Here is a 26,629-nt window from a genome sequence, read left to right on the forward strand (position 1 = left end):
GTAGATCAGCTTGGAAAATCCTAGCTAGAATGGAGAAATTGTTGGTAGGTGGAAGAAACATCTGATGTAAAAATACCCAAAAAGTAAGAGTGCATCTGGAGTCCAGTGAAAAAGTGGTGGTGGTGGTTTCAGCCTGTTTGTTTGTGGTTTTTTCACATCAGAGAAAAAGACACAAAACGAGGAAGCAAAAATAATTGTATAGATGTGCTGTATCTTAAAATCTTTAAGGAACTAAAACTATAACAACAGTGATTAGGGCAGCTTATAGAGCACATTGAACAACAGCACTGTGGTATCTGCAAGGATTTGTTACCAGTTTTGGCAAGAATTGGAGTCATCAGAGACACTGTGAGGGGGGAGCAGCCTGTGAGGAACTGTCTCTTTCCACAGCTGTGGTCACAGAGGTTATTCTCAGACCCTTGCCCTCAGTATATGATCTGAGAGTGTTTAGTGTGAGGTCTTGGAAACATACAAGTCGGCTGCTGTCCAAATCTGAAACCATCTAGGTTTGGTGATGCAGTGAGAGGGTCCACATGAGAGAGCTGGGGTCTGCCTGTGTCCTACGGGACTCTGGAGGGGCTTCCCAGGAATCCCAAATGATGTGACATGGCATCCAGTTTTTGTCTTTTTAATAACACTAATACATTTTCAGAAAACCAGTATAGCACCATCAGAATTTACCAGCCCAAACTTGCCCATTTAATGAATAGGAGCAGTTGTGCGGCCACTAAGTGACTAAAAATTGCTCAGCCTGATAGTCTTTAAAAAGGGAGACAAGAATTATTTTTCAAACACAAAATCTGCAGGAGATGACTGATGTTTGCATCAAGAAAAAAGTTCACATCAGCTTTCCAATATCTAATACAATTATGTCAAGCACTGACTCTTTATCATGTTTTAAGGGCCCTCTATGAAAATCTCCCTGCACCATTTTAATCAGAATGACAAGGAGCATTGCAAGCAGTGATTTCTCCAGCCTACCACACCTGTTTGGTATTTGGGGCCATAGTCTTGGTATCAGCCCAGGGTACAAGGTAGAGATTTGCATGAGAAGGAAAAAGCAACTTAGCATGAAACTGTATAGTACAGTCCTCTTTGCCAGAAATGGTGTTAATAGTAGTGACATACCTGCCCTGTTGAAGTGCAAACATCTTCTTACAGTCAAAATTTATAAAACACATAAGATAATCTGCTCGGAAATGAGGTGCCTGGGAGCAAGGTGAACAACTGGCTTCTTGTCTGTTCTTTACATAAGGGGCTTTATGTGCTCTACTTATTAAAAAAGTAAAATTAAGGGATTTTGAAGCTAGCAATTGCATGCTTTAATTGCAGATGTTTGTTTAAAATACAAGCAACAAACCAGGAAATCCTTACATAATGGTATTATGAAAAGGTTTCTGGCACTGATAAGATAAACTTAAGTTACATTATATTGATATTGGTGTTTTCTTGGGTGTTCTATAATTATGTTTTCAGAGAGATGTTTCATTAACCTATTGAATTACTCAAAATTTAAATAGTGAACTAAAGTATTTATCTTCTGCGTCTTATTTCCTACCAAAAAAAGCGCCAGCTGGATGTCATGATTCAGATTTACTCATGCTCAGTGAATGCAACAGGGCACTATCAGACAGAAAAGAAATGAGGAACATGGTGCCTCGTACTTTGAGCTGGCTTCATTTTTTGAGCATCCCCAATTTTCAAGCCCTGCGTCAGATGATCTGTCATCAAACAGAACAAGTATCAGAACAACTCTGAATTCCAGCAGTCTCTTCATCTCTCCCAGGGAGATCTATGGCCCAGATCTCTTGCATTCTCAACATCTTCGCTGTAGTCCAGAACAGCTGAAGTCTACATGTTCAACAGTGTTACTCCCTGAATTTGCTTGCAGCCTACACCTGCACAAAGGATTTCACCGAAAGGAAAACTTCCCACTGTGCTTGTAAAATTCCTATTTCCCAAAAAGCATTGTCCCAGCAGGCAGTGTACAGCAGCAGAGTGCCTAAGGGTATCTCCTGAGATGGTATCTTTGGTCTTACGCTTTCTAAAATGTGTCCACATGAATAAAAGCACCCAACCACTCAAGGCATACTGTTCAGTAAGTATAGGACCATTAATCAGTAGAATGACCATCCAGTCATTCTACTGAAACTTACTGTGAACCAAATGCAGCTGAAATGTTCGAAAATGCATTGTAGCATATTTTCAAGATCAGGATTTTCTTAGTAGGTTAAAATTTATAACACATTCACAATCAGCATCTTTCCTGTCCTCTTCAGAGTGTGTAACACATTCTCATGATACAGAAAATAAAAATGCAGGATTGTGTTTAGCTATGTTCTAGTACAAAAGCTGCTGCATGACAAGGCAAGGCCTCAAGAACACTTGACTGGCCTGTCACATCTGCTAGTACTCAGTGGCTATTGTTTAACATTTGGTTATATTTTTCAAGAGTTTTCATTCAATCCTTCTATGAACCAGCAGTTTGACTGGTGTTCACAATGGGTACAAACTCATCCAAGCCAGTAACCGCAGTGAGTAAACCCCAGAAGTGACATGCAGAGATGCTTCACTCAGCTCTGTGGGAGCCATCACTGCAACCAGGAGCGGGGTTAGCTATGCCAGCATGTGCTCTGCCCCAGCTGGGCAGATTTATATGGGACTCACCAGCTGAGATGTCTATCCTCTGGCTGGCTTTCCGCTCCTGGCTATGCCATGATTCTGCAGCCCTTGTAAGTGGAAAACATCCTCAAGAATGGGTGAGGGAAGGACAACTGCACAATAGGAGCTCATACCACTACATCCCAAGTGCCTCCACTCATCACAGCATCAAATCACTCAGTCCAGCTTGAGAATAGGAATAGAAGATGAATGATGTACAAAATCTCTGTACGCAAATATGACTTGTCCTGAAATTGCTGCACAAGATAGTGAAAAAAAGTTACTGCTTCTTGTCTCTGACATAGTGAGACTGAAATTAAGCATTCGCCTTCCTTGCAAGTAAAGATGTATTACAATGCACTGGCTGCCCAGTGGCAATATCCTACACACTGTTTGCTCACGTAATGGTTGCTCTTTCCCCCTCAGTTTTGACTCAAACCTAAAGTGTGACTGTCATGTGCCTCAGTTCCTACAAGTGAACACTGCATGATTAAACACAAGAATGCATCATCTGCATCAAACAACTCTGATACGCAGAGAACTACCTATTGGGCAACCTAAATGACACCACGAGAAAGGTGAAGACAGCAGTTTCATGCCCCACCAAGCCTTTTTTTCTCCAGGCTGAACAAACCCAGCTCCCACAGCTTCTCCTCATATATCATGCTCTCCAGCTCCCCAACAGGCTTGGTGGCCCTGGGCTAGATGAATCACAATTTATCAACTCTTTCTTGTCCAAAACTGGACACATTGCTCCCAACACAACCTCATGAGTGCCAGAGACAAAGAATTAATCTTTTCTTTGGTTCTGATGGCTATAGCTCTGTTAATACCGCCCAGAATGTGGTAGGCTATCTTTGCCACAAGAGCACCCTGCTGACTCTTGTTCAACTCAGCCTCCACAGCTGCCAGGTCCTTTTCTGCAAAGCTGAGAATGGAATAAAATTCCAGAGCAGTGGTCTTCAAAAGTAATCAAAATTCTTCAAAAAGGAGAACACTTTAATTCTTTCTTGTTATCTCTAGAGTCTACACTTTGATGAATTGGTATCCTCAGTTAACATTCCCATTCCACATACCTAGTGATTTCAGATGAATTGGCACTATCTTTGCTGAAATTGTTTGATGTCTAGTAGCTGTCCTGGCCCTCTCTGTGGAAAAAGGGCAGACCTGGTTGAAACCCTGGAAGGTGCCCTCTCTATTTCTGCCACCTCAGTCATAACATCTAAAGGCAGAGCCTGGGGGTATGTGCACACACTACCTGTGCACAGTCATGCTGTGTTCATGTGTAGGGGTCTTCACCAACAGAGCTATAAAACAAAAGAACCTAAGAACCCTACTTTTGTGGAATGAAATTTTGTTTGAAGTTCATGATGGCTTACAGCTTTGTGCCAACCAGCTCTAGAAAAGAAGTCCCAGGGCTCAGTATTGTAATAATTTCAATCAAGTTAAATATGAAATATCTGATCTAACATTTAGAGTGTCAAATGCTTTTTTAATCTCATTTAATCTCATTTTAATCTCATGAAGCAGAATAGTATGCCTTGAAAACATGTAAATATAGGATAGAAATAACATTATAAAAGCAAAGAGGGAAGAACAAAAAAAAGTTCCCAAAAATGTACCAACTAAGGAGCTGACCATTGTACTACAATGTCATAATTAAAAGCTGGAGAGGAAGCAGCAGCAGGGGAATAACATAATGAAGCTTAGATGATACAATTGAGCAAGCTCTGAAAAACAAATGACTTAAAGGGAAGCAATGTGTTTTTATTATAGCAGTCTCTGTGGACAAGCTGATTAATCTGTGTTTCATATTATAAATTAGAAGCAAACAAGACATTGCACAGTGCAAACTCAGGGAAAAATAGTGATATCTTTTTTTTTTTTTAAGGGTGAAGTATATGGGAAGCACAGGAGGAATCTTACTGGATCTACTAGCAGGGACAGAATGGTCCTTCAACACTGCTGTTAAGCCCTCTACAAAAGGAAAAAAGCATGGTGAGTGTCTTAAGCCAAAAACTGAATAAGAAATAAAAGTGAATATAAGCACACATGGAACATCATATAGAATGGAAATAAAGAATGGCATCCCTGACACACTGGAAGTATGACATATACAACATATGGTAGGAAGCTGGCTTTGAAACAGCACTCACATCTTCATTTCTACGTGTTAGTGACAACTGTATTAACCAGGTGTATGTCTCAACTACCAGGAGACTTTAAATTAATCTTTATTCTGTTTTCAAACCACGAGGTTCATTTTCTGGGAGTTTCATTTTTTTTCTTCATGAAGTATCTGATGACACATTTGTTTTCTGGTAAGTTTGCTCAATGGTACCTTCTAAATGTATTAATTAAATTATTAATGTACTCACTAGAGCTGGTCAAAACCCACTTATTTCCTTGTAAAATAATTCATTTAGCTTCTGCCTAAATTTCCCAGAATATTACCATTCTAACAAAACAACAGCAACAAAAATACCATCAAGTCAACAAAGATGATACATGCAAGGGGAGTGGGGAGGGAGTTTTGGTTTGCTAAGAAACAAATATCTAACAGAAAAATAGCTATCTGAAAAATTTTAATTATGGCTTTCTGTCAAATTATTCCTATCATTAGAAAACTACTAGTGCTAGAAAATTGCTGTTACTAAAACAGATCAAGAGGCTTCTTTTCAAAAACCTCTCCAACAGGGAGCTCAGACTTGAAAGGACTGCCTGACCTTGGAGTGGGAAGCTAGAAAAGAAAGGAATTTGTTCAAGGGAGCCCATAAGGCAGCAGAAAACTAATAACTGAGATGAACATTACAGATAATTACATTTTGGTAATAAGAAGTGGAGTTACAGAGGTAGGTGGAAGGGCAAAATGGACAAGAAAGTGTGAACATGCCACACTGGTGGAAAATTTTGCAATGTTAACGAGTTTCCAATTCTGCTTATACCTTAGTCATCCTGGTGTTTTCTTTACCAGTTTCAGTGAACAATCTATTCCAAATTATGAGACAGGTATATTTAGCTGTTGGATTTGCACTTTACTTACATGATTATTTTGGCTGAACTCTGCACTTAAACTCAAGGTGCTACTGCATCTGATCAGTCTCCACCTCTATCTTTTCTGAGACTTTCTAGGCAAAAATCGGATTACTGGGACATAAGTACACTATGTCAAGGAACATAGCATAATACTCCAGCACAGCTATTGAGAAGAGCTTCTTGTCCAAAAGGTGGCTTTTGGCACACTACACAGTGCTGTCTGACAAATCAGGAAACCAAACTGCAGAGAAACAGCCCTGAAAGATGCCCTCTGAACAGCAATAATGCAGTAGAACTACTGAAACTGATACTGATATTTTAACCAAGATATTATCAATCCCAACCCTCCAGTCAGTCCTAGATGTGAGATTCTATCAGCACCCCAACTTTGTGACCTGGAAGAAGTGAAGCTATCAGAAATTATTAACACTAAGCACGAAATACTCCTTTTCTTAGGTTTTATTTTGAGACACATCACTGCTCTAAAGTGCTGATACATTAAGATGATGCATCTCATGTAGACAGAGAATAGCTGTGAACTATTATTTTGGAAAAATTAGAAACATGAATTACCAAGCAGTATTTGCTCTATTTGTTGTAGTGTTAGCACATTGCACCTCCCTTTTGCTGTGGTCTTGCCCAAGACTCAAGACGCTGTTCAAAACCAACAAATACAAATGTTATATTCATAATGCATCAGTCTGAGTACCCTAATATGACAAACTGGGGTTAACATCTATAAAATAGTCTAAGACTGAAGCTTCAAACACTACTTAACTCAAAACATTGCTTCTGCGCAGCCAAAATAAGAGTGACTCTAGACATAAGGAGACTGAGTGTACAGGAGAAGCAAAGCTTCAGAGAAATTGATTCGAGCACATTACAGAGATCTTTACAGAATTAGAGCATTTGAAATAATGTTTAATTTGATAATTTTAATTCTGTAGACCAGATTAAATGCTCTAATAAATTTTATTTTGTAGATCTCTAATTATTATCAAAATATTTCCTCCTGATAACAGAGTACTTTGTGTTAATTGCAAATCAAAGCTAATGTGAAGAATAGAATGATATGCTCCATAGCTTGCTTCTTTTTTTCTGTCTCATCCACAAGCAAATCCACATATATGACCAATACACTTCTGAAAATGCATGTGTGATGGTGTTCTCTTTGATAACATGGGACATTATATCTTTTGATATTTGCATTTTACTGGCCCAGAAAATAGATGGGGACAGAAGAGAGCACAACAAAACAGGATTAAATTGTCAAATTTTAATCATTTTCTCAGCAAACTAAAATGGCATATTGAACAGATTGAAATTTGTGGGTTTGAATCACATTGAGTTGATTAGAAATATGTATTTTTACCATTTTGAAGCACAATGGGTGCAGGACCAATTAAATAATCACTACTGCTGACAAAACTCTTGCCCTAAAGAGATGGTCAACCACTGAAATAGAAGGAAACAGAGAAGAACCACAGGAGATCCTACCAGGAAAGCTGTAGGTTGGTTTGCACTCTAGCCTGAATGTCCTTCCATAGTATCATCCTGAAAAGCTTAAAATTCAAGGTTACAATATGACTGCCATTAACTTTTCAAGTTGCACAAAGTAAACAGTGGCATTTAAAAGTAAAGACTACACACATTGGAAGGCAAATTGTTTGTTTTCTAACCTCAGGAAAGCCATCTCTTATTTTAAAATTCACCATGTGTTATAAAGGCCATTTTTAGTTCCGGTTTTCTGCAACACAAAGTTTAGCTACAGCAGATAATTCATGTTGGACAAAATATCAAAACACTTTTGAAGTTTGAAAGATTTATATTCTTGGCATTCTAGATCAACATTATAAAATACTCCTTGTTTCATAACAAGGGTCTAATCTTACCCTGTTAATCCTAAATCTCACTTTGTCCAAACAACAGAGCTATTGTTTCTACAACCACAATTCAGCTTGCTCCTTGATTTGCATAACCAGTAATGTTAAAATTGATATTAGCTTTTTCCAAAAAATTGTATCATCTTTTATTAAAATATACCATTTTGATCAGTGACTTTAAAGTTGAAGCAGATGACAGAAAACAAACACCTCTTCCAGCAAGGGGTAGAGGGTGCTGTCCAGAGTAACATTTTCCAGTTACAGCCATTCTGACTATCCAGAACAAAATGAACCTTGAATCCAGATAAATTTTTAAAATTAAACTAAGACTTGGTCACTGAGCACAAAGAATTCAAGACAACCGAAACAGCTACTGAGAATCTCTTAATCTGGAAATCAGTTAGAGAAGAATGACATTTCTTTCATGCAACTATAAAAGTTAATGTTGTTATTTCTAGGAACTGGCAATAAGCATTCAACTAACACTCACAGCCAGTTCATTAAATTTTTGGTGATATAAGTAGACTTCGTCATCGCCAAGTTTATCCTGTTTTAGTGACACCAAGAGTGCAGAGTGAAGGTTTACATTTTTTATTATTCATTACCTTCAGGTGATGTCCTTGGATTCAGACCTGACCACCATACAAACATACACTGGTACGTTTCAAGCTTGTTCTTATTCCTATTTTTATATTCTTAACTACTTAAACCAGAACAAATTCACTGAAGTGCATATCTACACTATGTTTAAATGTATTTTAAGAGAGTACTTCATTCTGACCAACTGCTATGTATGATATAAAGCAACAAAGGTCAAAATCAGAAATAATTTTAGTCATCAGTGGAACAAGAATAGAGCAATGTCATATTCTTCTAAATGTTCAGTCTATTAACTCCAATAAAGAAGATCTTTTATAAATACAGTTTAATTCTATGTTCCTTTCTCACACTCTCCACAATGTCTGTTTTATTGCATCTATAATGGACCTTCTGAATAATAATACAAAAACCCCACAACATCGTTCAGTCTTTAAATTTCAATGTACACTTCATTTCACTTGCATTTAGTTGCACCTTGTGGAGACATACAGCAGTGCAAATACTCTGAGTTGAAACAGTGACCTCTTTTGCTCTTAGCACTTGCTAAATTTTATTTCTCAAGTACCATTTACCATACAAACTGTACTTTTTGTCCACTGTTAAAATAGTACAACATGATGTTGACTTCCAGAAAAAAACAGGAGTTCCACTATTGCATCATTAAAAAAAAAATACAAGGACATTTACAAGCAAAAAATAAAAAAACATATAATGCAAAATAATAAACATCAGCCTAAAATATACAGCACTGTTTTCCTCTATAAAGAGAGATTTCCAACACATTTCCAGGGTTCACCTATGCAGATGAACACCCAAATGACTGAGAAGACTGTTCACACTGCACTCTTCACCTGGAAGAAGATTATCATAGCTGAATAGCCACCTAATACCTGAATAAAAGAGACACTGCTAATCCCATTTTCCCCAAGATTACTCTATTCCTCCCGTGAAACTACCAGTCATTTTCTTCACACATTTGATCATTCTCCACAGCTTTGTGGAGACTAGGTCACATTCCTAAGAGATGCCACTTTCTGAAGTTCCTTTGTGGTTCTTGATTCTTTTCTGAAATCGTTCCTCCCCAGTTTGCTGGGTAAGGTGAGCACATCGTTGTGCTGCAAGGTAGAGAAGCATGTAAAAGTAGAGTTCACAGGTTTTAAGGAAGTGGAAAGAAGCTGGAGTGAAGCTCTGAAAGTTCAGGACCCTCTGAAGTGCACAGCTTGTTTTCCCTCAGACTCCAAATGCAAACCCAGATCTGTTGTGAAAAAGACAAAATCCTGTAGATTTATATTGCTGTCTAACCTGAACGCATCCAGGGCTACACAGCAAGTCTTGGGGGCTCTCCATTTACGCTCAGGTTTTGTAGAGATCTCATTTCAAAAATGTAGGTGAGGGCACACTTCAGAAACAGATCCTTTGAGAGAGGAAAAATGTCAATCTGAGGGCTGTTTTTTAGAAACCATTCTATGAAACAGTCAGTCTGTTTCATTCATCCTGATATTAATAGTAGAAGTCCAAAGGAAACTTCTGAAGGGCAATGAGCCCTTCCCTTCTCTTGCCACCCCTCATCAGATCTGATACTTCAGCTTTTGCCTTCTTCTTGCACAACAAGGACCCAGGTTTTAGGTCTTTTCAGCCCTGCAAAGTCATAACCAGCGACGCTCTGGCTAAGACGGTAGGCATATCCTGAAGGAGGGAGCAACACTTAGAGCTGCAGCACCACCTTCAGATAGAAATCGGCATTGGAAACACCACAGCGGGGAAAGCGCCCGTAGCAGCAAGACAGCTTGAATTCACTCACGGCGAAGGTCGGATATCTTTGCGGCAATGGGGTGCACGCCGCTGGACAATCCCTCCAGCAGCTCCCAGTGCCAGCTGCTGGCATGGCTACCTGCGTGCCCCTGGACCGGGCCGGCCCCTCATGCACTCCAGCAGCTCTCCAGTAACACCATTCTCCAGTCTCAGAAGACATTTAGTGTAATGTTGAGAGACACCTCTCTTGCTCTCCTAGACCCTCTCCTCTTTCCTGGTCCACATTTTAGTGCCTTGGGTGTTTACATCACCCAGAAAACCGGTTAGCCTTGCCTGATATGTCCCTGCTGCCTCGCAGAGTGATGTCTGTCCATGCTGCCACCACTCCCTGCCGAAGTGGTCCAGAGGCTCCAGTGGGGATCTGCTGCCCTGCAGGACACACGGCCAGGCCAGGAGGCACTTCCTAGCACCTTCCCTTCTGAGGGACTCTGCAGATGCTCATAGCATTTGTACACCTGACACAGGCTCCAGAGGAATAGAGCCTGGAGGAGGACGCTCAAGTGGAAATGGTGAATATGAAGGAAGGATTTTCCCAGTGGGGTGTACTCAGTTCTGAGGGAAAGAAGGGAGCTGGAGGGGACAAGGGGCAGGAGCGGGGGGATCTCAGCGAGGGGCGGTGGTGCCCAGCAGGCGGGCAGGGACGCGGGCAGCCAGCAGGCAGGCCAGCACAATGCCGATGAGCTGCAGCAGCGCTAGCCCCAGGGCAGCGGTGGCAACGTAAGACAAGTTGCTGCCGACGAAGGCGGACACCCTGCCGAAGCAGCCGTCGCGGTGCAGCCCGCGGCCGTCGGGCGGGCTGCGCTGGCAGCCGCGGCGGGCCCGGCAGCAGCTGAGGGGCACCGAGCCGTTCTGCTCCAGCCCCCAGGGCGAGGCGAGCCAGTCGCGGTAGCTCTCCACCCCGCAGCAGGACAAGGCGCGCTGCAGCGCGTCCAGGGCGTCCGCCACCGCGTCGTCCTCCCCGTATGCCAGCAGCGCCTGGCGCAGCCCCTCCCGGAAGCCCTGCGCCAGGGTCTGGCGGTACAGGAGCGCCGAGAGCCCGGCCGCCAGCCCGGCCGCCAGCACGGCCGCCAGGAAGGCGCTGTAGGCCTGCAGGAGTCCCCGGTGCTCCGTGGCGGCGCCGAAGCATCCCAGGAAGCCCCAGATGATGACAGCGACGCCGGTGGCCAAGAGGATGGCGGGGGCGCTGGGGTAGTCGCTGGCCGACAACGCCAAGTAACTACCCAGAGACACCTTGGCCCAGAGGCCGATGATGAGCATGGTCAGCCCCGCTGCCCAGAAGATGAAGCTGAAGGCCATGAGGGACAGCTTGAGGAGAGTCATGGTGCCGTCGGGCCCTGGTGTCGGTGGGAGGGCGGTGGCGGTCACGGTGAGGGACTCCCGCACCGTCGGTGCCGCCGGCAGGTGCTGATGCCGGGCGCTGCGGAGCACGGGCGCCTCGGCGGTGCTCGAGGGGCGGGCAGGCCTCGCCGGCTCCCCGGGTGCGGCCCGGTGCAGTGCGGCCCGGTGCAGCGCGGCCCGGTGCAGTGCGGCCCGGTGCAGCCCGGCCCGGTGCAGCCCGGCCCGGTGCAGTGCGGCCCGGTGCAGCCCGGCCCGGTGCAGCCTCCCCCGCGGCAGCCGCTGCCAGTCGCGCCGCTCCTCCGCCCCGTCCCTTTTTGAGGCGCGGCTCAGGCCCGGGGCGGGCCGGCGGGGCTTGGCTGTGCTGCGGGACTCGGCGGGGGGGACGAGCCGGCCTCAGCGAGCAGCTACTAGCGGGGACTAAACTTTTATGAGCACTGGGAGTAGCACTTAAACAACACACGGATAGCCCACAGGAAGCATAATGAGAGGTTTTGTTTTATTTCTTATGCTACATCAAGCTGTGCTACTATGACACTTTGTAGAAACAAGCATAAATCTGTACCTGAATATTAACTAACTACACATTCAGTCAGTCAGTCAGATTAGATTTTCCCAGCTGGAAACTATTTTAAGTGTGTCCTGAGCCTGTTAAATATTCATTTGATTTAGCCCATGATAACATGAGCCGCTGAGAAGGCATTAAACCATGGCAAGGTACTGTTACATAACAAGCGGCCCAGGAAGGTCCGAGAAGAGATTCCATCATCAATGTAATATCATTGCAAAAAAGCAAAAGATAAGTTACTCCTACAAGTCAGATTAAAAAAAAAAATTAATAGGAAACTGTAAATGAAACAATGTCTCAGTTGGAGGTAGAATTAGCATCTCCAGGGGTTGAGTTTGTGTGTGCAACAGTCACACCAAAAACACAGGTCTGAGTACCCTGTGGTTTACATCTTTATCAAACTTTTTGGGACTGAATTCTGAGGTTTGTGTTTCAATTGTAACATTTTCTGGATTTCTTTTTGTTACAGATTTAGGGAGGGAAAGGAGGTGCTTTATGTGTCACATTTTAATACACTGGTTTAATATACAAGAAACTCATAGTTGTCAAACTATTAATATAGCATAATCATAATTGAAACATCATTTGTTCTTTATTAGAGAATTTAAATTTTCAACTAAATTATTGACAATTTCATTAGCAGGAGTATGATATAATTCCTGCATTTTGCAAGTTCTCTTCTTTTGCCATTTTACAAGTTTAAGCTCTTCATCATTTTCTTGTCAGATTAAGTCTGAGCAAGTTTGATCTGATTCTCAGATCTCCTTTGAAGAGTCTCAGATCTTCATGTCAAGATGTTTTAGGAATGATTATTTCCGTGCTCTAGAAGTACTCCTCAGTACATTGCATTATATTACTCATTTTACCACTAAATCATATGACTAACATCCACAGTGAAGAGCAAAATCTCACAGCAAAGACAAACTAGAGGTCTTCAGGTGTGGAATTTCATAACCAAAGGCTAAAAGATGATTATTTTCACAGTTTCACACCTTAAATGGCCATTCAGTGTTGGGACCTCTTATAGTCACATTCCTGAAGCTATGTTTCTTCCAAATCAGTGAGTCTCTGCTGGCCAGGTATCTGTCAGCCATGCAGGGAAAAGTCCTTGCTGTCCTTAGAAAAGGTTGATCATTGCTGTGTTGCCATCTTCCAACCACCTGGTTTCTCTCTTAGGATTTTGCACCGTTTTATAGCAGTGTTTTTCCCCTTTTGAATCCTTGAACTGCTAACTAGCCACATCTCAGAACTTGCATCTGTTGTTTTGCCTTTGTTATCTTGCATGTCTTCTGTGTACTTGCTCACAATGGAGCAATTTTTTCCGAAGTTTCTCAGAGCTATCAGAACCAGGTCTTGGTTCACTAACAGCTGAAACCCGCCAAAGGGCTAGACAGCGACATTAGGCAGTGCTAATGAGGGGCTACACACCCTTTTCACAGGTCAAACCTGTGAATGCTCGTTCGGGACGCTGTCTCAGTTTCAAAAGGCTTCAAGACCAATAAAGAACCCCGGTCAGCAGGATTTTCTGTTACCCTTGCCCTTCCTTGCAGTGAAAGCAGACAGGAAAAATAGCTTTAGAAGAGGCTTATACAGGTATTTCAGAAGCATTATGCCAGGCAGTCGCAGTCAAAATATAGGGCACATGGGCAGATCTGTTGTCATCCAGGTTGCTCTAACATGTGCCAAAAATAAAGAATGGTGTTAAAGGTACAGAAATCCAGATCTCCAAAAATACCTTTGATGACCTGTCAGTACTGATGTGAAGTATTTGACACAAAATAACTACAGGTGTCACAGAATAACTATTGGTTTCATTGGCAGTTTCAACCACTTCAGTGTCTGAAAAATAAACTTACTGGAATAGCTTGATTTTCCAGACATTGGCCAAATCATAAATTATGTTTACATTTTAGTAAGAAAACTGTTAGAGAATCTCATTAAATCATACAAGTGAATAAATGTTAATGAATGCATGTGATATGTGGACTGACAGTTTGGTGAAAGAGAAGTGATATACCATTCCACGTTGTTTTGGAAAGCAAAGTGTTGGGGAACTACCATAAGAAGGGAGGATTCAGAGGTGCCTAACCCATTAATGGAGAGCAGCAATACTGATTATCAAAGAGTGGTTACAAAGGTGGGCAGGAAATACAGTGGGATTGACCCTGGGAAATGCAAACTAGTATATCTTCGAGAAAACTGGTGCTTGGTGACAGCAAGAAGCTGCCTGCCAAACTGTGCATCTGAAGGACATGTGGGGGATAAGAGATACCTAATTAGGCAAGACTTTGCAATACTGTTTGGCTAGGAAAAGCAGTCTGCTTGAAGCATGAATTTTCCTCTTTCCTTGCTGTTTTGGTTTGGTCGTACCTTAAGTATTTCATCTCCTTCCTGGCAGATGCATAATGGTTTAGTTTAAAGTGATCATCTCGACTTTTTGTGATTTTTTTTTTTTGCCAGAATTTACACTTGAAATTCTGAAGTGATTATTTCCCATCACTCTGTAACAGAGAGAAGAACAATGCAGGGAAATTTTCATGGCTTTTCAAGGAAACTGAGCCTTTTTGTGGTTCTTAGTTCATGACTACTCAATGTATATCCCTGGCTAGAAGAACACATGGCAGCACTGGCATGGAGAGCAAGATCAGGTAGTAAGTAGGTCTACCACAAAAATATCGGTAGCAAGAGTAGATTAAAAAAGTATTGGTTTAGTGTTCCCAGGTGTGTTTTCCTTAGACACCTGAATGAGATTTTCATGTCATGATTTACAGAGAGGTACTATAGCTGCTAAAGTTCCTGCTTTTATTTACCTTGGGGAAAAGCAGAAGTCCTCTGATGCCACCATAGTGTTCTGCTGTTGTTATACTAGTGTACCTTTGATGTTGTAACTGTTGATTATAGGTAGTTTATTGTCTGGTGACATGCTTAAGAGCTCCTCCCAAGGACAGGATGTCTACTGGGTGTGATCTTTGTAAATACAAAACAAAAATGTTTCCTATGGTAAAGTCTGATATCGCAATGCTTTGTCATGTTGAGTGATTTCTTACACCCTAAATTCAAGTCTATTGAATTCAATAGAACTGTTAATAGGAAAAGCAGGTTTTCAGTGTAAGAAAAGTTATCAAGTTCCAATTGAAATTATTTTTATGTAAAACTGAAAGTTATGTTTATTTTAAATTTAATCAAATGAAACAGAAGTAATAGTTTTACACTCTCCCAGGGCTATGCAGTATGGATGTGGTACAAGTCCAGATTGAATGGGAAGATAAACTTGGAGAAAGAGAGAATTTTCTCTTAATCTTTCCATTCATTCTGGGAATGTGTCAACCTTTCATAAGAGAACTCACTTCCAGTTGTAGGTCCCTTCAGGAAAAATTAGTAATTATGAAACACCACATATTGTTGGCCCTGTCACAAACCCTTGGTCCAAGGGGAAATATTGGATAAACTGCTTCTGCTCTATCAACAAGACTGAGGGATGCAGTCTGGGCAGAGCAGAGAGGCATCCAGGTGGGATTCCCATTAGGTTTCATAGCTGAGCAGATCTCTTCACCTCAGCAACTATGATCCCAAGGAAAAAGTCAACCTACTGATCCTTGGAACATACTTCACCAACAGGACTAGCACAAGTGCTATTTTTTTTCACACCAAATTTATTTTAGGAACTCAGGTATATAATCTCTGCTATACATCAGTTACTTTGCTATTAATAGCAAGGATCAGAGGTCCTTTGGATTAATGATTTACTTCTAATGCATTTTCTAACCTTAAAATAAAGCACAAAATTTAATTTTGGCTGTACCTTCACCATAACTAGAGGAAAATATGATCCATGCCTTGAGCAAGCCTCTCAAGGAAAATTCAATGCACTTTCCAGTTACCCTACTGAAAATTATTATATGCTGGACATCAGATATGTTTCAACATTAGTATATCAAATAGCATGCAGGCTAGGTTGGTGGTAAAATGTCAAAATACCATGTCAAAGGAATTTTTAAAAAAGTAGATCTTTAAACTTTTCATTTCCGGGAGCAATGGGAAAAGAAGGTAAGATTAAACATTGCCAAATTTTACACTTGATCTTAAAAGATCTGAACATATCTCTACTAATTCTCTGTTTCCGCTTGTATTGGGAGCTGAGGGTATTAAGTATTTCACATCTGGGATCCATGTAATGTGCATGTTGACAGCAGTTCAGTGTACTTAGCTACTCATCATTCATATATAACACTCACCTGTACTTATCTATATAGATTTCCATAGATGAGATTTCCAAGATCTGCAGTAACAAAAATCTCTTCCACTTTTCACATCGCTGGTATAATTTTGTATCACCTTTGCTGGGTTTGAAAGTTAAAGACCTTGCTTCTTTAAAGCCCCTTTTCTTTTACTATCTTATCTTAAATGCCATGATACTAATTGAGGAGTAGCCTATCCAAAACAGAATAAGTTAGGGTAAATTTGGGAGTCATGCTGCATAGCACAACCATTTCTCTGTTTAATTTTATCACAACAGTGGAAACTTCCAGTTCACAAATGCTGATGTAAGGGAGAAGACTGTTCCTGTCCAGATGCATACAACAGACCCCAATATACCATGTAATTCTGTTTTGTTATGTAATCAATGGACTGTAGATTTTTCAGTAATATTGTAAGTGTAGCTTACAAAATCAACCATCTTTGGCAAAGTATGAAATACAACATCGATTTCAACATAAAAGCACTTATGATAGCATTACTTAGTGTTAATTTAGCATTTCCTTAGCATAAACTTAGCCCAACTGAGAAAAACCTTTAAACTTATGAAGGGCTATGTTACCCAAAAGTTCCAGGAGAAGAGAATTAGGAAAAGAAAAAGAGGCAGAGAGAAAGATAGAAGGAGAGAAGAGATCTAGAAAAACACACCTGGAACTACCCCCTCCTAGGATTGCATCAGGGGCAGGACAGGAATTCCATGTAGGGTTATGTAGATAATCAACCATCTTTGGCAAATGATGAAGCACCGTCTCTGCTTTTTTGCAGCTCTTCCCATCACAGGAGAGGACAAGGTGACCAGGCACAGTGTGTGGGGGCTGCACCATGGGGCACTGTTATCCTGGGGTCACTGAAACATGTGTCCTCCTGAGGTAAATGGTTAGGGCATTTCTGTAATGCAGCAATAGTAGAGCATCAGAGGTTTTTCCAAGCCTTGGGGTCTGTATCCATGGACTTTTACAGCTTCCTTGAATTGCTCACATGAAGTGTGCTGTCCTCAAGCAAGCATTGCTCTTGCCTGCTGTAAAGGTCAGGAAAAGCTTATGCAAAGGGAACAATCTGTGCAAACAACACACCACGCTGGCATCATTGCTTTAATCAGAACAATCATTTGTCAACCTGCCTGTCCTCTCTGATATTCATATATGAAGAATCTTGTTTAGCTCTCTTATGATGATAAAATCCTAAGCATTCTTACTATAATTTTCTATGAAAAATGCCCACTATACTATTCATTCTACAGCTTCCCTGTATGCAATAAAACATCAGTGTGGTAGAGAACACGAGAATTACAGGCAGTTTTCTTGGGGTTTCCCATAGGAAGGATAGAAAGGACAGCTGAAAATTTGTTTTGGGCGAGACATTTTTCATGTACTTTTAAAATTACTGTTCTTCATGGGATCATGAGGGAAAAGTCCTGCTTAACTAACTTTATTTCCCTTTATGACAAGATCACCCAGGTAGCTGACCAAGGGAAGCCAGTGGATTATTTTAGCAAAGCTTTTGATATAGTCTCTCGCAGTATCCTTCTGGACAAAATGCCCAGCACACATCTGGATGAGTCCATAATACATTGAGTGAGCACTTGGCTGATGGATTAGGCTCAAAGAGTTACAGTGAATGGGGTGAGATATCAGGCTGGCTGCCCATCACTAGTGGGGTGCCCCAAGGATCAATTTTAGTGCCAGTTCTCTTTAATGTTTTTGTGAATTATCTGGGTGGAGGAATAGAATCTAAATTAAGTAGGTAAGTATCTTCCAACTCAAGATACTCAGGTATTCCATGATTCATAACTACCTAAGCTAAAACTTTCCAGGGCAGCTATTTATCTGAGTTGGAAATAGATTTTTTTTTAACTTCCAGCAACGACAGTTCCTCAAAAAGTGTTTTGAAAAAATGTTAAGGTAAAACCCACTATTTTTCTCCTTTAAAAATAGCATTTTAACCACTTCCTTATAGCACTTCCAGACATTGGGCTACAAACTTGAAAGACAGCAAATAACTAGGAAGTTTAGGGGGTGGGGGGGAGTGGTGTCCTGTAATTTGTTAGGAATTAGAAAATTGTAATATCCAACACTGGAGAAAAAGAGAGCTCTTATTTTGCATAAGTAATTAATTAAAAATCTGCAGTGATTCTTAACTATACACAGCTCTTCCTTTACTTTTGAGGAGGAACAAGGACTATTGTAGTCAACTCAAGGGTGGCTAATTTCTCCCTAAAATAAAAAATACAGTAAACCATCATTACAGAATCCTACAGATTCAAAAAATGCTTCTCTCTTTGATCTAAAGGAGGATTTCTGCTACAAAATATTAATTTAATTCTTCCTAAGCAAGTACAAACAGCAGAATGTACCCCTAGGCAGGTAAGACTCGATTCTTCACTGTATGGAAAGGTCACTCTTTAAAAGCAAGCCCAAATTTGAATACAGCAGTATTGAGCTGAGGCAAAGACAGAATAAACATGGGAGACAAGACCTGAAAACTTTGATGGGAGCTTTATCTTACCTCTCATCCTCCTTCAAAATATCTAGATGCTATTGTTATCTGCAACATCTCTAATTCACCCCTTTGTAGACAACAAACTCATTAAAAGACAATCGGGGAACACATGTCCTTTATCTTCTTGCTCAATTATTTAAAATACTTAGAAAAAACACAGATTTAGCTAGCAGATCATTGCTTTCTAACACAATTCTGGTCATTATTACCACCCCCAAGATGTTTGCTTTTGAAAAACTTCATTATTTATATGGAATCTCCACACATGGGAAAATAAGTTCTCAATTTAATTTGGATTAAGTCATGTTTACAATTGTTTGCGAATGTTTTGTATCATAAATGGTTTTGCTTTGTATTGGAAGCTCTGAGATATGTCACCAGGACTTTAATCATTTCAAGAAAAGCTCTTAGCATTGATATTGACCATTTGTGGGTTTGCATAGTCCTCTGTCTTGGTGTGTCTCATCCATTTCTTTCACAGGTAAGTAGTATTACTTCACATTCTTCTGCTGATAGGAAGATTAACTACACAAGATTTATTAAAACACTTGGAAGACATGGCTGTTAACTCTGGTATGCCATCTGTGAACACCGCTTTTCTTTTTCTATTTTTTTTTTTAATTTGTGGTGCTCACTTCATAGGTGTAATGCACTGTTATACTGTAGTAGTTTTGGTTTCTTTTCCCAAGAAAAGCAGCCAATTTAGGCAGTAACCTAAATTCAGGGTGGCTATTCAGGTTTTCAGATGGGTTGAATTTTGTTGCAGGGCACAGGTAGCCTTAAGCAAGTGGTTTGGGAAGTTACTGCTGTTAGTTCCTATATTCTCACTGGAGATGGAGGGAGAGATTACAAGAGTGCTTCTATGCTACTGTCATGCTGGGTAGGATAGATTTGCATAAACTCACACAAGTTCATTAGGGGCACTAAACTCTGATTGAAGGGTGGCAACTCTTTAAACCACTCTACCAGGACCACAGGCCCCAGGGCAGGTGACTGGAAGCTGTTCATTGTGATCATGTGGTAATTTTAATCTTCTTTTTCACCCCCTAATAGAGTCCTTCTCAAACTTATCTGTGTTTAACCAGTAAGTTCTCCACCTTCTCAGAAATCTTGAGGATGTCTCCTTCCTTCACTCTTATCCTTAGGTGTGTGCCCCAGAAAATTTGAAGACATTTAATTTCTTGGAACCTGCACCTCTTCATTTCAAGGTCCTTTAGAGGACACAGGCATGGGAGCTGACATTTTGACTCAAATCCATGGGAGGTAATTGAATATTCTGATATACCGTAGGTATAACTTTGGATTTTAGGTTTTGATTCTGCATTATACAATTACTCCCTATTACTGAAACATGTACACAAACACACAGTAACATTAAGGTGCCCTAACGATTTCTATTAGCAACTTAATGCTTTTTTCAGAAGAAAGGCATCATAAAGGGACCTTTCATAGGTTAAGCACTTTTCAATCTAATCTATGGAGGCAAAAGCAGCTGGGATTTGTGAATCAGAGTATTTCTAGATATTAGTAAGAAAGGGATTGTAATCATGTGACAGGCTTGATTTTTTTTAAATTGAATTACATTATTGAAGGAATACGATACTAACAGTGTTGAGGATCTACAGCTTTCACCCACTCACAGCAAGCTCTTGGAGCTAGGTGCTGTAGCCACTGAAGTGAGAGAGAACTTTGCCAGGGACTTCAGTTGTGTAAGCTTTGTCCTTAAACGAACACTTGTACACATAAGGAGTCTTACAGCTTATGCAAATAGGGGAGCTGATGAGCAGGCAAGTTGATTACAGCACTTTCACTGATTCCACATATGGATGTAGTACGTGGGAAAGTGTTTGCACCACCTGCTCAAATTAACTTACTGTTCTTTGCTTTGAATCATCCCCTGGGGAATCAGTGGAGAGCAGGAAGCACCCGGTTCTTTCAATCCCCAGCTCAATTTGTTGTAGAACAAGCTGTTACTGTTTATGTATGCCCTAAGGCTTGTGAGAAGGGAGGAAATTAACAGAAAAAATCCCATTGCCAAACAGGGATTTTAAACAACTTTAAACCAAGTATCTCGACCCCTCATTTTATTCCTTGTGTCCACATCTCACATTGATATCAGCAGTGATTTTCAGTGCATCATTAGCTGGTCTTTATCTTTGACTCATTTGTTTACTTATTCGCAGGGATTATGACCAAAGCCTCCCATGATGCCATACAGCTTTCAAATCTGAGGCAGACCAGTGTGCATTATGGATTGCAAACTGGCATTAGCCCAGATTTTCTGCTCTGTAGCTCTAATCCAGTTTGTTATTAGTTGAAGACAGTGCCGTGTGATTTAATTGTTCATGTGTAGGAGCAAGACCACATATAATAGCTCTGCTGTCTCTCCTTGTCTCCCTAACCCCTTATGGGGGTTAGGCTCTGCTGTGGGGCTCGTGGTTTCCTCTGATGAACAAAGACTAATTTGTGTGATCCTAGACTTCTTCACAGAGGTACATCTCTGTTCTGCCTTCTTTTCCAGCCTTTTCTGTAGAGAAGCACAAGCTCTGATTTGCCTCTTGGACGAGAAAAGCCCAGAGCAGGTTTCTCACATCCACCTTGCTGTCACAGCAATGCCATGTTGCTCGCTCTGCATGCCTCCCACACAAAAGCTCCCACAAACAGCCCTGTGCCGATGCAGCTTCTGCTACCCAAGCTGTGTTACCCACAAGTACTGGGAATGCCTCTACACTGTACTGTGCTCTGCAGGTCTGCTACAAATTTATAATGGGAAGGGGACGAGCAGAGGACGGGGATGATGCAGAGAAGAAAGGGACCTTTCCAGGTCCCTCTGCCATTGGCAACATCTTCCACATGCACAGTAGGGGCTGCACACCTGCCTGTGCCCATGCCACAGTCTCCAGCACAGCAGCTAGGGCTGGACCTGGAATACTAAAGGCTTGCTCACAGTCATCACCTTCCCACCAAGTTTCCCTTCAAAGCAACTACTCATGATGGACTGTCCCGACCTCTCATGCAAATTTTAAAGGTAAATTGTAAACTCCAGAGGCGGTTGAACTAGTCCAGTGGGTGGTTTGGCCAAATCAGCTTTGTTGGAGCCAGATCCAGCTACATACAGCAGCTCAGTTGTAAAAGCAGTGTTAAAGGAACAGTACTGAGTCCTTCCCAGCCACAGGAGCAGATATACCAGTGTATGGAGGTGACTGGGACTGGATGGGGCTCTTGACATGGCAGGTTGCCATCCCTGTGCTGCCCGAGTGACAGAACAGTCGTATCCTTCCTGGGCGCAGCACAATCACTCTCTAACTTCCCTCTTAGCTTGTTTAGGTGATGGTGTTTCGGAGCAACATGAGTATACTCCGTACTCCCGATCCGAGGGAGTGAAGCACGCTGGAGGTGCTCGGATGCTTTTCTGAGTGATAATAAACATGCAGCAAAACCGAAATGACAAAAACCTGCATCTCCCCCATGGAGGACGGTTAAAGAAACTCAGCGGAGCTGTTAGTCATTCTGCTTGTCTTTCTTCTTCTGTCTCTCAATCAATGGATGATGTCTCCCAAAATCACGACAGAAAAGAAGGCTGAGGGAAGGGTGTAGGGTGACCCTGGTGCAGCGCGGGGGCCGCAGCATCCCCGAGGGGCGCTGACGGAGAGCGGCCGGCAGGGAGCGCCCCAGACCCGCGGCAGCGCCGCTCCCTCTCCCGGCCCCGCCGCTGCTCCTGGCGAGGCGTGTCCCCTGCCCCGCCCCGGCGTGTCCCCTGCCCCGCCCCGGAGTGTCCCCTGCCCCGCCCCGGCGTGTCCCCTGCCCCGTCCCGGCGTGTCCCCTGCCCCGCCCCGGCGTGTCCCCTGCCCAGCCCTGGAGTGTCCCCTGCCCAGCCCCGGCGTGTCCCCTGCCCCGCCCCGGAGTGTCCCCTGCCCAGCCCCGGTATGTTCCCTGCCCAGCCCTGGCGTGTCCCCTGCCCAGCCCCGGTGTATCCCCTGCGCAGCCCCAGCGTGTCCCCTGCCCAGCCCCGGTATGTTCCCTGCCCAGCCCTGGCGTGTCCCCTGCGCTCTGTTCCTCGCTGCTGCCCCGGTTCTCCCGTGAAATGCTCCCGTCTCTATCCCGACGGGCCATGGTCACACCACCTCCGCCTCGCTCCCGGGCTGGAAACGCCAGAGGTGGTGGTGAAGGATTCTGCTGAACTGGGGAGGGCTCAGCAGTGATGAGTCCAGGTGCATTTTCCAGGCAGTGTGCAGTACCGACCCCGGCCAAGTGTCCAGGATGCTGAGACTCACGAGGAAAATCTTAAAGCTCATTAATCCAGAGAAGGCAAGAGGAGATGTGACAATGTTTAAACAGGTGAAGGCTGCTACAAAAAGAAAGTTGGCCTCCAGTCCCACAGGGCCTGAGCTACTGGGCTTGGATACAAGCAAACACCCGTTTAGGTCAGATACTTGAATAACAATTCTAATGCTCAAGCGTTTTTGTTTGTTTGTTTGTTTGTTTGTTTTGGGTGGTAGTGGTGATTTGTTCTTTATTACAAGTTCTTAAGAGCCTGTTGTGACGTGGACAAACATACGGCCATCCAGGAAACAGCCTGGTGCCTTCCCTGGCAATCTGTTCAGGGGCTAATTCAAATGTCACACCGGTCTCTATTTTCTACAAAAATTACCACAACTCTCTGTAAGTACAGACCAGAACACAATTTACAGTCACGCAGGCTCCCACAGAGACATCACGGCTGTCAGAGGGATGCCTGGCACAAGGGCACCTTTAAGATCTCCTGCAGAGATCCTTGCTTTTGATAAACTTCCTCCCATTTCAACCCTCCCTCTCCACTTTCAGAAGCATTGTGCACCACAGACCAAGCTGAAACAGAGCAGGCAGAATCTCCAGCCAGTTTCATGTCAGCAGAGAAATGCATCTTACTTTGGTCCTTGTAAAGGCATGTTCAACCACCACAGCTCTTGCTGAGCCAGCAAAGGAAACACTGCCTGAAGTAAGTGTACATGAAAGTACCAACACTGTTGACATAATCAGGGTGCTGCATCATGAGCTAAAATAAAATCAGGCCAGCAAGGTTCACAGTATTCCCAAAAGCACAGGGCTTGTCAATCAGATCAGGTGAGATCTTTCCTGAAGGCTAAGGCAGCGCTCCCAAGCTCTGACTAAAAAATCATTGAACCTTTGCAGCTGAAGCCGTGGGAAGCTTGGGAACAGATTTGCAGTCTGTCAAGGGGCTCACAGAGTTTGTACAAAACACCAGTGGTGGTGTAGCAGGAGGAGCTGCAGCCAAAAAATACTGAACTGTCACTCAGCTTCAGTATCAGCTTGAACCAGCATATTACACTGCAAATAACTGGGGCTTGAGTACAAGCTTGGCCCACACTGATAGTTGAGCAAATCTGAGGGTACAACCTGTGATCAGCTGTGCAAAGAACACTACTGCAACTTGAAATTCAGGCTGCTAAGCATAAGGACCTCTCACATGCTGCTTAGCCAACGTTCACAGGATTGTACCTGCTACAGGACAGCCCTATGGTGGATCTGGTGCCACAGAAAGATTGTGGCTGGGCAAAGCTGATGCCTGGAAGAGGTGGGATTAGAAGCAGACTCAGAAGCAAGCAGCTGTGCTCAGGGGGAGCAGCTGCATCTAGAAATGGCACTACTCAAAAGGCAGATGTCCTTGGATGCCAATAAAGCCATCAGGCACACTCCCCAAAAGCAGTGACCAGCTTGTTCTGATCTACTTAGGCATTTTGAATCCGTGCACAGCACTAGATTAAAATGCCCGAAGTGGAATTTTCTTCATGTCAGATGGTTTTTCCTCAGAATTTCCTTTCCACAGAAGGTCTGCATAGCTTATACCTTACTTGATTAGGTGTGTTTTGATCATTCACATACAAAATGCCTGCTCTGTCCTTTCATAGCAAGTTGAAACAGGAAGTAAAACTCCCAACTGTCTCAACATGTCTGGACTTGATTTCCACATACCACATACTTCCAAAGCTCAGCCTAATCCTAAACTAACCCAGGATGTGAAGTAAGAAAAGATCAGAAAACCTACCTTCACTTCTATTCAAATGAAGCTGTATTTAGACAACAAATGTGTGCTCAGACTAAATGGGTGTTTTAGCCATACGGTCATTGGAGTGCCTTATCAGAAACAGAACAGAGAAGCAGGAAAAGGACAGAGACAATTCCAGGACACAATCAGTTGTTATAATCAACTCTTGACACATCTTTCTGAAAACTAATGTTTTCTTGACTAGTAAAATATTTGTATGTGTCAGCCTAGTAATTAGAGGTATCGTCAAAAGCCACTGGTGCTTAAACAGGTGGTGTAACAGATTTTTCAGGTTTTGTGGGTGAAACATTTAACTCTTTTCCAGCAAGAGAGGCCCATGCAAGAGGGAAGGCAAAGAGCCAGAACAGCAGTGGCAAGCAGGGCTGCGCATCGAGGAAGTCATGGATGACTCCAGAGATGACATCGTTTGGAGTGTGATTTCCCAAAGATTTACGTCTTCATTAGAACCATGGCGTGTTTTCACATGTCCCACCCCTAAAGGTTCTCTCTTACTTCTTACACCTGTACACATTTCCAAACGGCCTCCAAGGACGGCCACGCGTGTGCCAGCTCGCCGCCAGCAGCCACAGCAGGCACGGCCAGCTGGGGAGCACTGCTGGCTCCGAGTCCACAGCTTGAAGGTCGGCGCCAAGCCGGGCTCGGGTGAGAGCAGCCGCAGCGGCCGCAGAGTTGCTTCACCGGTACAGGGAGAAGCAGCCTCAAAGAGGTGGCTCAATTCCCTACCAGAATTCCCTGTTCCCCAGGGACGCTGAAAGCGCTAGGAAACCCGCAGACGGCACCCCCGCACGCTCCGCTCCCGAGCTCCCGCAGAAATCCCGAGAGTCGCCGGCGGCCCCTCGGCCAGCACAGACCCGAGCGGCCGCTGTGACCCGGCGCGGACACAGGGCCGCGCGGCCCCGGGCCGGAGCGGAGCAGCCGCCGGCGGACGAGCCGCGCGGGGAGGGCAAGAGGGCTGGCGGGGCTGGCGTGGCCGGCGGGCTGGGAGCTGTAGTCCTCTGCCTCCCGCTGCCCCGCAACCGGGAGCGGAGGGGGACTACAGCGCCCAGGGTGCCCTGCGGCAGCCCCGCCCCGCGCCGATCGTGCACCACGTTGTCCGGCTAACGCGCCCCGCGCCCACTCCGCCCGCAGCGCCCCGGCCAGCGGCGGCTCCGCCGCTCCTATCGCCCAGCACGGCAGGTCGGCGGGGACGGGGAACGGCCGCGCTGCCGCGTTTCACCGGGCCGGGGGGCGGCAGGGCCGTGCTGGGGCCGATCCCCGGCGCGGCGGGTGCGTGCAAGGGAGAGCGGGTGCAGGGCGTTGCGGTTCTCCCGGTGCTCCGCGGGAGGGAAGGGGTCTACGAGCGGCACGACGGTGTCGCCTCGCCGTTCGCCCTTGGCACACACCCCGCCGTGCCCCTGCAGGTACCGGCCCGGAGGTGCCGCCCGGCAGCGCCCGCTCGGGCAGGGAGGTGGCCGGGGCGCGGCGGCCCCGTTCGTTGCCGCTGCTGGAAGCGTTCGCCGGGCTTGGCGAGAGAGGTGCAGCCGGGGCTGGTCCGGCGCCGCCCCGCCGGTGACCCCGGGGCGGCGGGGCTGAGGGGCCTCTCCGGGCGGGGGCCTCCCGCCGGGCGGGCGAGCTCCGCCTCGCAGCGGGCGGGCTGAGGCGTTCGGCCCCGCTCGTGGGGAAGAGGAGGCCGGGAGGCCGCTGCCCGCCCGCGCCCCGCCAGGAGGCCCGCGTTGCCGTGCCCTGTCGGCCGGGGAGCTGCAGCTGGGCAGGAAACTGGTGGGGAAACGCGATTCCTGGGGCCGTTTGCACGGTCCCAGGCCCGCCTGTCCTCTGCTCCTTCGTTACGCCTGCTCCCTGGTTTGGGGCTTCACGGACGTGGCACAGCGCTCCGGGCTGTACCTGATTCAGTTCTGTGGTGATAAGAGCGTG

General features: G+C 44.3%; 1 protein-coding gene, 1 long non-coding RNA gene and 1 pseudogene across 6 annotated transcripts in view; 2 read left to right on the plus strand and 1 right to left on the minus strand.

Annotated features, from left to right (window-relative positions):
- Nucleotides 1-4,050: 4,050 nt before the first annotated feature.
- Nucleotides 4,051-11,496, minus strand: LOC146443264 (tetraspanin-7 pseudogene; annotated as a pseudogene).
- An 89-nt stretch (nt 11,497-11,585) lies between these two features.
- On the plus strand, nt 11,586-22,518 carry LOC146443265 (uncharacterized). Of its 2 annotated transcripts, none has more exons than XR_014846605.1 (5): nt 11,586-11,818; nt 16,412-16,494; nt 16,918-17,021; nt 19,797-19,914; nt 21,970-22,518. It is a non-coding gene; the product is annotated as an uncharacterized LOC146443265 (long non-coding RNA). The 2 variants fall into 2 exon arrangements; XR_014846611.1 differs by lacking the exon at nt 21,970-22,518 and adding an exon at nt 21,185-21,450.
- Nucleotides 22,519-25,745: 3,227 nt separating this feature from the next.
- Nucleotides 25,746-26,629, plus strand: part of TRABD (TraB domain containing) — a 35,066-nt gene continuing 34,182 nt past the window's right edge. Inside the window, exon 1 of one of the 4 annotated variants that reach the window (XM_085041783.1) lies at nt 25,746-25,894. The gene's annotated coding sequence lies outside the window, so the exon portion shown is untranslated. Of the gene's footprint in view, nt 25,895-25,961; nt 25,985-26,040; nt 26,119-26,629 lie in introns of those variants that run through there. The other 3 variants (XM_085041746.1, XM_085041764.1, XM_085041756.1) reach the window with 3 other exon arrangements.

The sequence above is a fragment of the Lichenostomus cassidix genome, chromosome 1Aa (genome assembly GCF_008360975.1).
Source record: "Lichenostomus cassidix isolate B80296 chromosome 1Aa, HeHo_3.0, whole genome shotgun sequence".
Lineage (NCBI taxonomy): Eukaryota > Metazoa > Chordata > Aves > Passeriformes > Meliphagidae > Lichenostomus > Lichenostomus cassidix.